This window comes from Rhinopithecus roxellana, chromosome 5 (genome assembly GCF_007565055.1).
Source record: "Rhinopithecus roxellana isolate Shanxi Qingling chromosome 5, ASM756505v1, whole genome shotgun sequence".
Classification (NCBI taxonomy): Eukaryota; Metazoa; Chordata; class Mammalia; order Primates; family Cercopithecidae; genus Rhinopithecus; species Rhinopithecus roxellana.
This window is the reverse complement of record NC_044553.1, coordinates 154,049,842-154,064,864: the sequence shown is the minus strand read 5'-3', so window position 1 is coordinate 154,064,864 and position 15,023 is coordinate 154,049,842. Positions and strand designations below refer to the sequence as shown.

At 51.4% G+C, this 15,023-nt stretch overlaps 1 protein-coding gene across 4 annotated transcripts in view; it reads left to right on the top strand.

Moving 5' to 3' along the window:
* The first annotated feature begins 751 nt into the window (after positions 1–751).
* SYNE3 (spectrin repeat containing nuclear envelope family member 3) overlaps positions 752–15,023 on the top strand; it is a 94,236-nt gene continuing 79,964 nt past the window's right edge. Inside the window, exon 1 of one of the 4 annotated variants that reach the window (XM_030930154.1) lies at positions 752–831. The gene's annotated coding sequence lies outside the window, so the exon portion shown is untranslated. Of the gene's footprint in view, positions 832–2,112; positions 2,409–15,023 lie in introns of those variants that run through there. The other 3 variants (XM_030930155.1, XM_030930157.1, XM_030930156.1) reach the window with 3 other exon arrangements.

Below are 15,023 nucleotides of genomic sequence, written 5' to 3'. Positions count from 1 at the left end.
TTGGGACAAGGTTAAAGTGTTGGCATGGCTGGAGCAGGGGTTGGGAGGACGAGAGGATGTTTCTGCTGGATGGGAGGGAGAGGGGAGGAGCATTTTGAGGCCTTGGGTTTGTTGGGGGTTCACATTATGCCTGGTGATTCACATTCCTTGCGACTCCCGGACTGTGGGCCCGAACTGTGGAGTGGGAGAGGATGGGCAGGGTGCCACTCCCCCCCCCCCCAACCACCCCGCCCTTTCTCCCCGCGTGAGGCTGGCTGATGGGTGTCATTTTCTTCTTGGATTTCGCGCCTCCGGGCGGTGTGCCCCTTCCTAGGCCCCCACCTCTCCTCTGTGAGGGCAAGATCTGTCGGTGTCCTAATCCCTTTTCCAAGTCTGGGCGCACAGATCCAACTTTCCCGGGGGAGAGGCAGCTCCGCGCCATCCCCTAGAATGAGAAAAGGGAGGGTGGCTGTGTGTGTGTCGCGGAGACAGACAGGGGCCAGGGCTCCGGGCTGCTTTCCAGGCCAGCGTGGACAGGACACCCCCTTAACCCCCGCCCCGGGTCCGCGACAGGGAGCGGTGAGGCTCTTCCTCGGCCCTGGTACCCGGGGCCACGCACGGTGTCCGCCGGGCTGGGGTTGCGCACCCGGGGCCTCCGTTGAGCTCGTGCGGAGAGGGGCGCGGCCTCTCCCGCCTGGCCACCGGGCGGGTCCCGGCGGGGGCGGGGGTACTCGCGGTGTCCGGGCCCGCCCCAGCCCTGCCCCGCCCCGGAGCCGCCCGGGACGCAGGAAGGAGGGAAGGAGGCTCGGCCCCAGCTACCCGCGGCGCCGCGCTCCTCCACGCTCCGGGCGGGTAAGTGGCACCGGGCCGGGAGGCCAGGCCGGGGGCCGGGGCCCGGGCGGGTGGGGTCCTCAGCCCCCGGCCCAGCTCTGACACAGCCCCGGGGATCGGGGGCGCCGAAAGTCTGGGGGACCTGGGGAGGCGCGCCCGGCGCGGGGGCGGGGGCCCCGGCATGACAGCTGCGGGCGGGCGGGTATTTTTAGTTTAAATCCAACCGTTCCGTGCTGGCTGTGAAATTCCCGAGCCTTTCCTTTCAACCCCGGGAAGCTTCGGCCCGCAAGAAAAAGCCCTAAAGCCCGGGGCAGCACGACCCAGGCGGGCCGGGTGCCTCCTCGGGGCTTCCCTCTGCCTCTCCTAGGGGCGGGCTGACCTGTCACCAAGGCTTGCGCGCGGCGGGGGCCGGACCCGCTCCTGGCGACCGCGAGCGCGCTCAGTGGTGTCTGGGAGAGCAGAGCAGGCGGTGAGGAGGGGAAGTCCAACCCCGAATGCTCAGTTTTGTTCAGACGCCTCTTGGCTGTGCAAACTTGACAAGCAGCTCAACCTCTCTGAGCCTCATTCCCACATTTCTAAAGGGGAGGGCAGTGAGGCCAGGGGTGGCTTGCAGGGCCTGAGAGAGCCTCAGATGGATGTTGACTTCCCTTGGGGTCTTGGGGTCTTGACCCCAAACAGCAGACCCATTGATGTGGCCCATTGGTCAACCCAGGAGCAGTGCCCTACACCGCCCAGCTGACTTCTGCTTCAAAACTGGAAGCCAGGGGCTCCAGCCTGGGCGGGGTGATAATGAATATTTTTAGTGAACCACTTTGGCCCTGAAGCTCCAACCGTGGGCTGCCCTGGAACTCTTTCCCAGGTTCCTGGTCACCCCTTTCAACTCTGAAGAGTTACCCTTATCCCAGCACTGGGTGCAGGGGCTTTCTACAGCCAAGGGCTGCTAGTGGGATAGCCTGATGTGTCTTGGGGGCATGCCCCATCCCACATGAATGAGGGCATGAGGAGACTGGACCGTCCTCCCAGAAAGAAGAGCATGTCAAAATCACTGCCGTTCTGAACTTGGCAGGACAGCCTCCCTCATCCACCAAGAGAAGCAGAAACAGGCCCAGAGAGGGGGAGTGATTTGCCCAGAGCCACACTGCCTGGCTCTCTTAAAGGGCCTGGCCTTGCCGCCTGCACTTCCAGGGCAGCTAACAGCCCACAGGAGTCAGGAGCTGGGAGGTGGGAGGGGCGTACTGGTGCCAACGAGCTGTTTTGCTCAGTTTCCTGTCACTGTGCCCCAGCGGGACGCTCCAGCACATGTGGGTCTGCACATTCCTCAGGCCGGACAGCGCTCGGCAGGCTGACAGCCACAGCTGTGCCAAGCCTGCTGGCCCCGGGCGTTGTTTTCAACCAGAGAGGCCCCTCTGGGGGTGGCTGAGCGGGAAGTGGGCTGGAATGTCTTATTTCTGGAACTTGTGTCTTGCTGCGGGTCCTGAGGAGAAGACCTGAGGATGTGTTGGTGGCACAGAGGGAAGTGGTGAGAATCCAGGCTCAGGTTTCTGCCTCCAGGTAGAGTCTGGCATCTGGCACCTGGCTCCCTGCAGGTGCACTTCAGGGTGAGTTGGAGTCTCCATGGGAACAACCCTCCTGCCCGGGTGCTTTGCATGCTCTCCAGCAGCCATGGACCTGGCCATGCCTGGGCAGCCCCTTTGCCTTGTGATGCAGCCTGGAGCAGGCTGCTGGGGGCCCTGGCTTGGTGGCCCCGGGAGGCAAGATTGGGCAGGCTCAGCTCAACCTTAAAATCACCCTGGAGGCTTTGGGAACCCACTGGGCAGCTAGGTCTCCCGCACTGTCCAGCTGTTAGGAATGAGGGCAGTCAAGTTGGATTGCCTGAGTCCAGTCCTGGCTTAGCCAGCTCCTGGCTGTGTAGCCTTGGGAAAGTTGCTTCACCTTTCAGAGCTTCAGTGTCCTTCCCCATGGAAAGGGGCTAACCATAGCACTGCAGGTGTTGCCTTGCAGGGCGTCATGAGCACTGAATGAGCTTTGTCCTGATCAGCATCTCGTATGATGTCAGACACAGCACACGTGAGAAGGTGTAACAGTTTGAGGCGAAGGGGCCTCATCGGGATACCTGGATTCCCCTCTGCTCTGCCCCTCCTCTCCCTACCTTGATTTCCCCTTGTCTGTCAATGGTGAGTGGTCCTGGCTCACCCCCCTCACAGTCCTTCCAGCACTGAAAGCTGGCCCTTGGCCCCGGGGAAGGCAGGAGGTTCTAGAGAAGTTACAGAGGGACTCAGATGTGTCAATGGGGTCTTCCAAAGCACTTCCTGCCTCTCACCTCCTAGGATCTGGCAGTAGGCAAGGCTGTCACTGCTGGCCCGTTTACAGATGGGGAGGCTGATATCCGTGGCTGGATGTGGTAGAGCCAGGATTAGAACTCAGGGCTTTTGACCTGATGCTCTTCCTGATACCACACGGCCTATCCTAGACAATCCAAGGACACTGTTGTACATTCATCACTGGGAAAACAGTACCGACCAGACAGGATGCTTATCTTCATTAAGTCATCAGTACTTGCTGGAAAATAATATGGATTCTAAATATATATATATTCCCTAAGCAGCCTGACTGGACCACAAAGATAGGAACCCAGGAGCAATAGTGTTTCCTGACCCTCCCATCCCAAAAGGAACCTTTGCTTTAGGACTGAGGGATGATGTTCTGGGGCTGAGCAGCTAGGAAGTGGACGGGAGACAGCTTTGGGAAGCTGATGCCTTAATTCTGTCCTCTCTAAATACTTCCCTTTCAGGGTTGCTGTGAGGATAAGTGAGGTCACTGAGGATGATGCTTAGCAGAACGCCCAGCATGGTGGGGGCACACCATAAATAGGACTGATGGTTTTTATTATTACTAACCTTCTGCTGTCACTGTAACACCAGAGTGCAGCCTGGATCTCTCGCCTGGGTTTCTAGGCTGCAGATGCGGCGTAGAGAACCCTAGCATCTCCATGGAGAACTGCTAAGGCAATTGTAAAAGCTCAAAACACAAGCACACTAAGCAATGAGTTGTTTAGTGACACATAGCTGAGAAGTAAAATGATGACAAAAAGCAAGAAGGTGATTATCTTAAATAAAAGCCAAGCTTTACCACATGTGCTGAGGAAAGGCAAGAGAGGATCAGGAGAGTCATGGGGGGCAGTTGCAAAGGAAATCACTTTGTAGTTATTGGATAATTACATGTATGTTTTATACATGCCTTTATACATAGATTCTATTTCACAAAGTTCAGCCAGTTTAAAAAAGAAAAAGGTAAGGGAATGATAATACAAAATCAAGGTGGTTATCTTTGGGGAGAAGTGGGTAATTGATCAGGGAGATGCCTGTTTCACTCTTAGTGGGATCCATTATGTTCTGTTTCTTCAGTCCAGTGGTAGGCTTGTGGGTGTTGTTTTTAATTTTAATATTTATTTATTTATTTATTTATATTTGAGACAGAGTCTCACTCTGTTGCCCAGGCTGGAGTGCAGTGGCGCGATCTTGGCTCACAGCAACCTCCATTCCCCAGGTTCAAGCGATTGTCCTGCCTCAGCCTCCCGACTAGCTGAGATTATAGGCATGTGCCACCATGCCTGGCTAAGAGTGTTATTTTAAAATATTTTTATGCTTCACCATTTGCAAATAGGAGACACATATATTACATTACATATATATATAATCTTACATAATACCAATTAAATTAAAAGATCATATGGAGCATTTTCAGATGCTTTCTTAGAAAATCTGCCTCTCTCCTCAGATTCAAATGTTAATCTGGCTGGATTTAAAAAAGAAACCAACAAATCCTGTTGTATGACACATACTTCTCTTTAATGTAGGAGACATAATCTCCTTCTTCCCAAATCATACAACGAGCAAGATAACAATAACACTGTATGACCCCAGGTGATCAGCAGGATTTGTAAAGGTCCTGGCCTAATGATTTATGCTTCTGAATCATAAAATCCCGAAATATTTGAGCTGGGAGGAACCTCAGGTCACCTGGACCAATCTGCTGGTTTTATAACAAAAGGAAGTGTCCTGGCCAAGATCAACACTGGCACACACGTAGGAAAGACACTTCTCTCCAGACTGCCACACCTGTGTGACTATCATGAGGATACCACCCGAGAGACAGACCAGTGTGAGTCCTGGGTCACTAGTCTCCTTCTTAGGGCAGTCAGGGAGAGAGACGGGAAGTATGCATGAGATTAAACTGATAGGATCATTTTATTTATTTATTTTATTTTTATTTGTTATTTTTTATTTTTTTTGACACGGCGTCTTGCTCTGTCTCCCAGGCTGGAGTGCAGTGGTGCGATCTTGGCTCACTGCAACCTCTGCCTCCCAGGTTCAAGCAATTCTCCTGCCTCAGCCTCCTGAGTAGCTGGGACTACAAGTGTGTGCCACCATGCCCAGCTAATTTTTTTTTTTTTTTTGTATTTTTAGTAGAGACAGGGTTTCACCTCATTGGCCAGAATGGTCTCGATCTCCTGACCTCATGATCTGCCCACCTCGGCCTCCCAAAATGCTGGGATTACAGGCTTGAGCCACCACGCCTGGCCCAGGATCATTTTATTTTTTAAAAGTCAGAGGAGAGTTACATTTTACTCACATTTCTAGAGCTTACATGAACAGAGACATCCTCAAAGAAAACATGTAAGCAGTGCTTAGAATCTCCTTTCCTACAGGAAGTCCTCTTAGGGAAGAGCTCCCCTTACTCATCCTATTTTTTGCTGGCATATTTGATCGCCAAAACAATTGAGTGCTGCAGGTATGGTTATTTCCATTTTTCCGTGGGGGAAACAGGTTCAGAGAGGTTCAGTGCCTTGACCCAAATCACTCAGCAGGTGAAGATGGAGCAGGACTTGCATCCAGAGCGGGAGTGGAAGAGATGAGCCACTTTTGTTTTCAGTGCGCTGTGCTGTGAGCGCATTCTTCACTTCTTAGATGCTGAAATTCCGCAGCCCAGCCTAGCCTGGGCGGGCTGTGGGGAAATGTCCTGGTGGAGGATAGTTGGGTGGTGGCTTTCCAGCTGTCAGATCACAGAGATGATCTAAAGGCTAAAGCTCTGCCTCTGCCTTGCTGCTCTCCTGCAAGGAAGCCCACTGCCTTTGTGGCATGGGCAGTGGTGAGTCAGGAGTTGGGAGAATCCATCCCAGTTTGGTCCTGCAATTTTTTTTTTTTTTTTTGAGACGGGGTCTCACTCTGTCACCCAGACTGGAGTGCAATGGTGCAATATCGGCTCACTGCCACCTCCGCCTCCCAGGTTCAAGCAATTCTCCCTCAGCTTCCCGAGTAGCTGGGATTACAGGTGCCTGCCACCATGCCCGGCTAATTTTTGTATTTTTAGTAGAGATGGGGTTTCACCATGCTGGCCAGGCTGGTCTCGAACTCCTGACCTCAGGCAGTCTGCCCACCTCGGCTGGGATTACAGGTGTGAGCCACTGTGCCCGGCCAAGTGCTGCACATTTTGATTCTTGGCCACTTTCTTCTCTCATCAAAGGTATTCTTCCTGCCCTCCCTCTGCAGAAGTGCCTGTCACAGACAACAGGGCTCCAAGGGACAGATGTTCCAGGAGTGCTTAGCTTCAGAGGATGGTTTTCCTAATGCACGGTTGCTGTGTCCCAGCATGGGTGCTCCCCTGGGCAGTGTAGGCCTGGGTCCAGGTCTCAGCCCTTGCTCTCTACCCTCTGCTCTGTGAATCCATTTCTTGGCCAGTTGCTGCACTGTGAATCCAGTTGTTTCCCAACTAACTGGGTTGGTGATACCTCCCCATGGGGCAGGGCTTAGTAAGGACCTAATGACAGAGAACTTTACATGGGTAAGGCAGCTTTCAGAGACTAGGAAACAAATCCTCATGTACATGCCCAGAGACACTGTGTGTGGGAGCTGGAGAAGTATTTAGAAGTGACAGCTGCTGTGGAACCAGCCCGAGCCTTAGAGATGATTTACGCTTGTACTTTTACATATGCGGAAACTGAGTCTCCACAGCAGAAATGGTTGGCTCAAGTCTTGCAGATGCTTTAGGGCCAAGATGGTATCTCCTAACTCCCTGACCAGTGCTCTTACCTTACAATCACCTTCCCTAAGAGTTTGTTTCATTGATATTCGTGGTATAACACAACTTGGGATGGTTGCTTGATGAAAATGAAATGGCAGCGTTCAGCCCGTGTGGTCATCACCAAGGCATGGACAGAACAGGGTGGGCCACCATGGCTGGTTGGACTCTAATTTAAGCCAACAGTTTTATTTGAGATCTGAAAAGAACTGAGCCCCTCCCAAGTGACACTTGCTGAAATAATGCAGCCGGCTGACTCACTGGGGTAGCCTCCTTCCTTAAGGACGGGAGGAGCCTGCATTTGACCTTCACCTGGGCTAGTCTCTGTTTCCTGCTCTTTAAAGAGAGAGGTTGAGATTAGGAGATGTCTAAGGTACCTTGAAGTTCAGATGTTTTCTCATTCAAGGACCACAGCTTCAAAGTAGGTGTTTGGGGACCTGGGTCTGGCCAGTGCAGTTCACCCACTCACCCCAGGAGGGTCCAGATCACTGGCAGGTGACTCCTTGCTTACCCGCCTTGCTCTGAGGATTAGGTCCCATGTTCCCAACTGGTCCAGCTTTCTACAACCTGGGCCACCTTCAAGGACCATCAGGCCCCTAGCTCATCCTGGCCTTTCTCACCTGGACACCTGTGTACAAGCTGCTCCCCCGCTCAGCTCTCCTTCTCCCTGCCCCTTCCTACCAACACCTGGCTAGACATGACCTCCTCCTGGGAGCCCTCCTCAGCCACCTCCTACAGGATTGGTGATCTCTGTTTCCCTGTTCCTGGTGCACTTTGCCATTGATACTAATCCACAGTTTCGAGAGTGATTCCACACTAGCCTGTGACCTCCTTGAGGGCTGAACACAGGATTATTCATCCTCACATCCCTGTTCCCAGCCCAGAGAGAGAGCGTGCTATTACTACTATTATTAAATTAAAAGGCTTTAAAATAGGATCTTACAAACTTTAGGGGTGCTCACAGCTCCCTTGAATTAAGTATAAAGGGCAGATCCTGATATTTCCAGGACACAAGAAAAAAGCGAGCTCTGGAACCATGATCTGAGGCTGGGGAGAGAAGGTGCAATATGCATCATCTCCCTCTGTGGCCCCTTCAGGGGACTGCCCTCTTGGAGATCTCTCCATTCTCCTGGGTTCTGTGGGGGTTGGCCCTGGAACCTTGCAAATATCTCTTGGCATCCCTGGGGCTCACATCTGATGTTCTCTCTCCTGTGCGTGCCAAGTCTTTCTCCCTGCAGCTTGACTTCTTGTTCGTTCCTCCTCTTCCTAAAAAGTGCCTCCCCCAGGCCTTCCCCTGGCCACACCCTCTCTGTGTTGAGATCTCAGCTCACAGTCACAGCCTCAGAGGGACCCTCCTGCCCACGCAGTGGCACTCATCCCATCCTGCCAACATGCTCTGTCCTGTCACCCTGAAATTATTTGTGTTAATTATTTGCAGTTGAGTTTATTGTCTGTCTTCTGCACTAGAAGAAGATAAGGCCAGGGACTGTTATCTGCCCAGAACCCAGCCATCAAAGCTGCTCAATACTGTACATATTTTTAGAACGAATGAATGAATGAGTGAATGGGCTGATGGAGTCCATTGGGTGCCACCTAAGATTCCTGCATGGTTCATCTTTACAGCTCATATCTGCTCAGTGCTTTCTGAATGTCTAAGTGCTCTCTGCCTTTTCTCTCTTTGTCCTCACAACAGCCCAATGAAGGATGCTCTGATGTTGTTCCCATTTGGCAGAAAGGTTAATTAACCCATCCTCAGCTACCTCAGTTAGCAGTGGAGTTGGAAATTGAACCCAGGTTACCTGATCCCAGAGTTCTGGCAGGAAACTACCAGGCTACACTGGCCCTTCCACGCCAGGAGAGCTGTGGGCTGAAAGTGGTGAGTCACTCAGCCTCCTAACCAGGCATCTGGCTCTTTCTCCACAGTCTCCAGTGGCTCTCACACTGCCAGGCCATTCCTCAAAGGAAATCCTTTCTGTGGGACCAGTGTCACATGGGCTAGGAAACCAAAGGTTTTCCAGAGCCAGGGCCCACCCCGGAGCCTGTCTTCTCTGACCACATCCTTTTCTCCTAGGGAACCCTCTCTGCCAGTTGTTCACTAGCTGTTGAGAACTTGGTGACCACAAGCCAGTGGCTGTGGGGTGGGGTGTGAGCCAGTTGGGGTTGCCAGGTTAATCTCTGTCATTTATCCAGCACCAGGCAGTGAGCAGGCCTGGCTTCTGTGATTTGCCTGTTTATCTGTTTGCCTTTTTCAAACTCAAGTTTGCTCAGGCATAATTTTAGAAAATTGATTTTTTAAAAAATTTCATCTTGTGGCATCTCTTGTCTCACTTCCCTCTGGGTGAAACCACCCGAATGCCCAGGGAGGGGGATCCAGGCCAAGCTCTTCTGGTTGCAGTCTTCACTTGCTAATGTGCTCCTTTGAGGGGGTGAGAGGATAGCCCCGGTAAGTTCCTGTCTGGGTCTCCTGCAGGAAGCTGCAGGGTTAGTCATGCAGCGCTTAGCTGGAGCCAGCTTTGGTTTGGGAGCCAAAGAAGCACGTGTTTGTGGCTGGGATCTGGGCTCTTCCGCTTTGTAACCAGTGCCTTGGGCAATGGCGTTTCTTCAACGTACTGACACTGGCTGAGGAGGACATGAACTAGGAAGACGCCAGAGACATGGCCCTGCCCTGTGGGAGGAGTCCAGTGGGTGAGGTGTGTGCTTTAAACAGTCCCATCCTAGGGGACAGTGACTCCGTGAGAGAGAAGCTCAGGGGGTTGGGAGGGGCACCAGGAAGGACCCTTTAATTTTGCCCAGAGGTACAGTCTTTCTGGGCCTCAACTCTCTTCTCTGTAAAGTGGGGGTGCAGGTGCCACACTCCTTGCCTTGCTGGCTGTGTTGTGAACTGCAGACCACCCCATGGAGGTAAGGGGTCATCACTATTGTTAGTTTAGCCAGCAGAGCAAGGCGTCACTGGTGCCATCTGTGCAAAGGAAGTTCGACTTTCAACTTTGGTGGAGTTTCTCTCTGTTCCAGGGCCTCAGGTGGAATCCTGCAGATCTGAGCTGAAACCCTGATTTTGTCACCTGTGGCAAGTCACATAACCTCCATGGGCCCGGCTATCACACCTGTAAGATGGGGCTGGCCACACCTTCCCTGCAGAGTCATTGTGAGGCTCAGATGAGATAACAGATGCCGGGATTCCCAGGAAACAGAAAGTGCTGGGTCACACCCATTCCCATGGATTCCCCTCCCAGCCTCTCCAAGTGCTCCCTCTTTTCTTTGGGTGCTCATTAGCTGGGGAGGTGACTTTGCCATTATGCAGGTCACTTGGAAGGGAGCGCAGCACTTCTGCCTGCCTCTGCCCCCAGCACGTGCAGTGAGTTGAACAGGGCACAGCTGCTGGTGTGTCAGCCCTTGGCTCAGGTGTTGCTGGCCGATGCCCATGCCCTGGCAGGTCTAGGAAGGCATGATGGGCCAGAGTCGACCCAGCTAAACCTGCGCCCATGTGCACAGTGTCCCCCTTTAGAGGTATACAGGGTACAGACCACACACCTTGACCATTCATTGCCTGCCCAGGGCACCAGCCATCTGCAATTGGCCAATGTGACTTTTTTCTTTTATGGAATTAACTACGGAGAAAAAAGTCAATATCGCCACAGCAGGTCCTGCTGTCTCATTCCCAACCCTGAGCCTCAGGGTCCTCCTCAATACAGTGGATGGGCTTAGACTAGGTCAGATCTTGGTGAATTTGGACTAGAGGCTACTAGTAATTGCCAGGATAAATTTCATGGTACAAGCCCAGGGCATTGAATGACAGCCACTCCCTCTTCATCTCCTCTCCATCTTTTTCTTTTCTTTTTTACTTTTTCTTTTAATCTTTCTCATTATATGACCTTCTCATAACCACCTGGGCTCCACCCTGGACCAAGGAATTAGAGAGATCTCTGGATGTGGGGCTGCTTACCTGTAGCTTTTGAAAACTCCCCAGGTGATCCTGATGCACAGGGGTGGTTGCGAACCTCTGGATTTTGTCTAGGAGAACATCTCAGTGAGTTGCTAATGTGTTTTTAATAGCTCTCCAACACTTGCCTCTGTCTCTAACAATGAGCAGGCCCCAGGTGTAAACTAGCAACATTATCTAGAGTTAAACACTGTTTATGTTCATTATTTTATGATATATGGCAATTGATCCCAACCCTGTTTTTTATTTAAGGTAAAAATATATTTCTTAATCCAGCTATAAGAAAAAAAAGAAAAAGGTAAAAAGAAAAAAATATTCTTTTAAAATAGTTTAAAAGGGTCAAATTGAAGAATATTAATTAGAAAAAAATGTGGATGTGTCTGCATGGCAGATATAGTCAAAATCATGACTAATGCACAAATGGCCACACTGTGAAGACGTGGAACTAGATGACCTCTGAGGCCCAACATTCTGACAGATCTGAGGGCTGCCCAATGAGATCGCTAACCCAGGACCATTGGCACCAGCCACCTGGACTGGCAGAGAGTGGGGTAAGCAGGCTTGAGAGTGGTTGTATGCATAGCGGGGTTTCCCAGTGTGGTTTTACTCAGAGCTCTCCAGCGACAGTGCAGCTAGATTCTCTCTGTTTCAATGCATTTGCCTTCTTGCTCCACCTTCCCCAGACCATAGAGGCGGCCTGAGAAGCAACCTGTCCAGCAATCAGGGCCATTTCCCTGGGGACAATGCTGCCATGTAAACTCATTGACTGCAACATTACAGGACCCCAGCACCCACAGGAGCCCGGCTTCTTCACTGGTGCTTGGGTGAACCAAGCCATGGAGGGAAGTGAGTCGCCCAGAGTCCCAAGGCAGGACCCAGCAGCACTGCTGCTTCCCAGGCCTGGATTTTGTATATCAAATAGGGCCCCTGCCCCCAGGTCTTAAGCTCCCCAGAAGGGAAACAGAAACAGAATGTGATATAAACAGGCCCTGCCTGGCCCTGGCCAGCTTTTTCCGCCTGTGTCTGGTGGACCCTACCTGTTATCACTGGAGAGTTGGCCGGTGAGCCTTTCTTTTGTGAGTGATTGTGAGGCTCCTATTGTCTTTTTTTTTTTTTTTTTTAAATAGAGGTGGAGTCTCGCTATGTCGTTCAGGTTAATCTCGAACTCCTGGGCTCAAGTGATCCTCACTTCTTGGCCTCCCAAAGTGCTGGGATTACAGCCATGAGCCACCATGCCTGGCCTCCTATAGTCTTTTAACTGATGTAGTAATTCACACCGTGGGCCCCTGGGAGGGTGGGGCCCAGTCTAGCAATGATTCAGATAGTGCTTTGAGGACATGGGGAGATGGTTTCAGCAGAACAACCGTGACGGTGTGGGGGAACCTCAGCTTAGTGGCAAAGGCCCCCTAAGTGACTATAAGCAAGATAAATGCCAGATGGAAAGCCCTGATGAAGACACGATTCTTAGCATTTGGAAACCTTTGCCCATCAGCAAAGCTGGCTATCCAGATTGTGTCACGGTTTGCTGAAAGGACTAGTGTAGAATTTTCTAGGATAATGGACCCGCAGGAATGCTGTGTTGATAGGTAGAGGGTGGGGTGAGGTAATTCCCTTGGGCTGATAAATAGCACTGGCCTCTGGAGCTTCTAGAACAAACTTTTTTGGTAAAAGGCCAGAAAGGAAATATGTGAATATATTTTGGTTCTCCATCATATCGAGAAGGCAGCCACAGACACTATGTAAATGAATGGGTGTTGGTTGTGTTCCAATAAAACTTTATGGACACTGAAATTTGGATTTCACATAATTTTCATATGCCATGAAACATCATTATTCTTTTGATTTTTTCCAACCACTTAAAAATGTTCAAAAACATACTTAACTTGAGAGCTGTACAGAAACAGGCAGTGGGCCATGGTTGGCAGCCTCCTGTTTAGAAGCCCCGTCTGCAGTGGAGGATGAGTCTTGCAGGTTTGAGCTAGTCACTCTTCTAAGAATTTCAGTTCTTAAAAATGTAGTTCTGGCTGGGCACAGTGGCTCACACCTGGAAACCCAGCACTTTGGGAGGCTGAGGCAGGAGGATTGCTTGAGCCCAGGAATTTGAGACCAGCAGTGGGCAACATGGTGAGACCCATCTCTACAAAAAATATAAGAAAATTAGCTCAGCGTGGTGGCCCATGCCTGTGGTCTCAGCTACTCGATAGGTGGAGGCAGGAGGATCACTGGAGCCCAGAAGGTCAAGGCTGCAGTGAACTGTGATCACACCACCGTGCTCCAGCCTGGGTGACAAAGAGAGACCTGTCTCAAAAAAAAAAAAAAAAAGTAGTTCTGAAACAAGTCTCAATCTTGTGTCTACTGTTTAAAATAGAACCTAGTGTTAATTTGTTTGCTCATTCAGCAAATATTAATGGTCTAGTGGTTAAGAGCAGGGGAAACTTGTCATATACAGGCTGTGGGACTTAGAGCAGGTGGCTTAGCCTCTCTGAGCCTCAGTTCTTTCATCTGTAAATAGGCAGGAATAGTAGGACCTACGGCAGCCGTGAAAGGATCCTTGTAAGACTGAGCCCAGTGTCTGGCAGATAGCATGCCCTTGGTGAAGGTTTACCATTACTGCCTCATGTCTATAAAGAGTTAGAGATTGGTATACAAAGGTGGATGGCAATGCTTACCCTGCATGGTAGGGGAGGCCCAGAGAAGTTAAGGGGCATTTCCAAGGTCACAAGCTAATAATAAATGGTAGAACTAGAAAACAGTGTGAGCCACAAGACCCAGCCCTTTCCATGCGACGCCCTTGCAGGGGACTTGAGGGTAGATTAAATCCACTTTATCTGGAGGCTGGCTAATGGGATTAATTTAATCATTAGCACCTTTCGCATGAGAGCTAGAGCTCTTGTAACTCCTCATCCCCGTGCCTCAGATTCTTGGGGAGACCTGCATTGTTTGGGGGGCCTCAAAGCTGGGAGTCAGACCTCCAGCAGCTTGGGGTGGCACCAGCCTGACTGTATTCTGTGAATGTCTTTGGTGGAAACTCGCTGCTTGACATGGAGCTCTACTTTAGAAACCTAGAAACAAGCATCTGCGGAAGACTCAGTTTTTCCGAGTCCTGTGGTTTCTGAGTCTCTGCAGGGTTAGTGGAAAGGGCCCTGGAAGTCAAGATTGTGAGTAGCTGCTTTTGAATAATGGAATCCTCGGGGCCTTGTGAAATGAATCCCAGAGGTGAGTTCCTGACCAGTTTTCCATGCTGGTTTTCCTTCTGCAAAATGGAGATGGTGGTGTCGTAATTAGTTGCTCGTTGGTTCAGTTTGGCACGTGGTTGCTTGCGGGGCACCCACAATGGGTCTCCTTCTGAATGCACAAAGACAGGTCGGGGAGGAAGCCTGTCCTTGGATTGTGGAGGCCTCGGGAGATAAAGCTCAGATAAGGAAGACAGTGACTGGATCTGAGAGCCTGTGGCAACTGTGATTAGGAGCCAGCCGGGGAAGATGGGGCCTCAAAGGCAGGACACACAGGCTGTAGGTGGCTGTCCCGTCCATAACCCAGAGCAAATCTCCCTCTCCACCCTGGAGGAAAGGCTGCTCGTGAACCTGGCTAGTTCTGAGGACACAGGCTCCAGGAACCCAGCCCCTGTTAGTGGCTGGAAGGTGGGGGTGGGGGTGGGGTGTCAGTAGAGTGGGGGACAGTCTGGGAATCTTGGAAGGGGATATGAAGGTGAAAGTAAGTGTGACCAACTGTCCCTGGTTTGCCCAAGACTAAGGTTTCCTGGGGTTTGGGACTTTCAAGGTTAAAACCTGGATGGTGTGCATCAACTCAGGATAAATTGGTCATCCTAGGTTAAAGTCACGCTACTCTGACTGTGGCACTGGGCGGTCGAGTCATTGGTAGAAGGAGTAAAGCGGGGATCATCTCTCCCCTGAGCCTTGTTGCACCCTCAGACTAGATTGTCCCTTCGCAGTGTTCCCGGAGCCCCCGTGCTATCCTTCAAGGGTCTGTGTGCTCCCCCAAGAGTCTGTAAAGGCAGAAAACGCCCTTGTGCTTGGGGCCAACTCGTGCCTACTCTAGGCCAGCATGTTTTGTAAATGCTGTTGAATGAATGAATGAGGCTTGAGGCTCTCCACCTTCATTTCTTCCCCGCTGAGGACAACCTACTCAGATGCTAATTCATGCTTTGCTGCTCTGCACATCTTGTTCCTTCCCC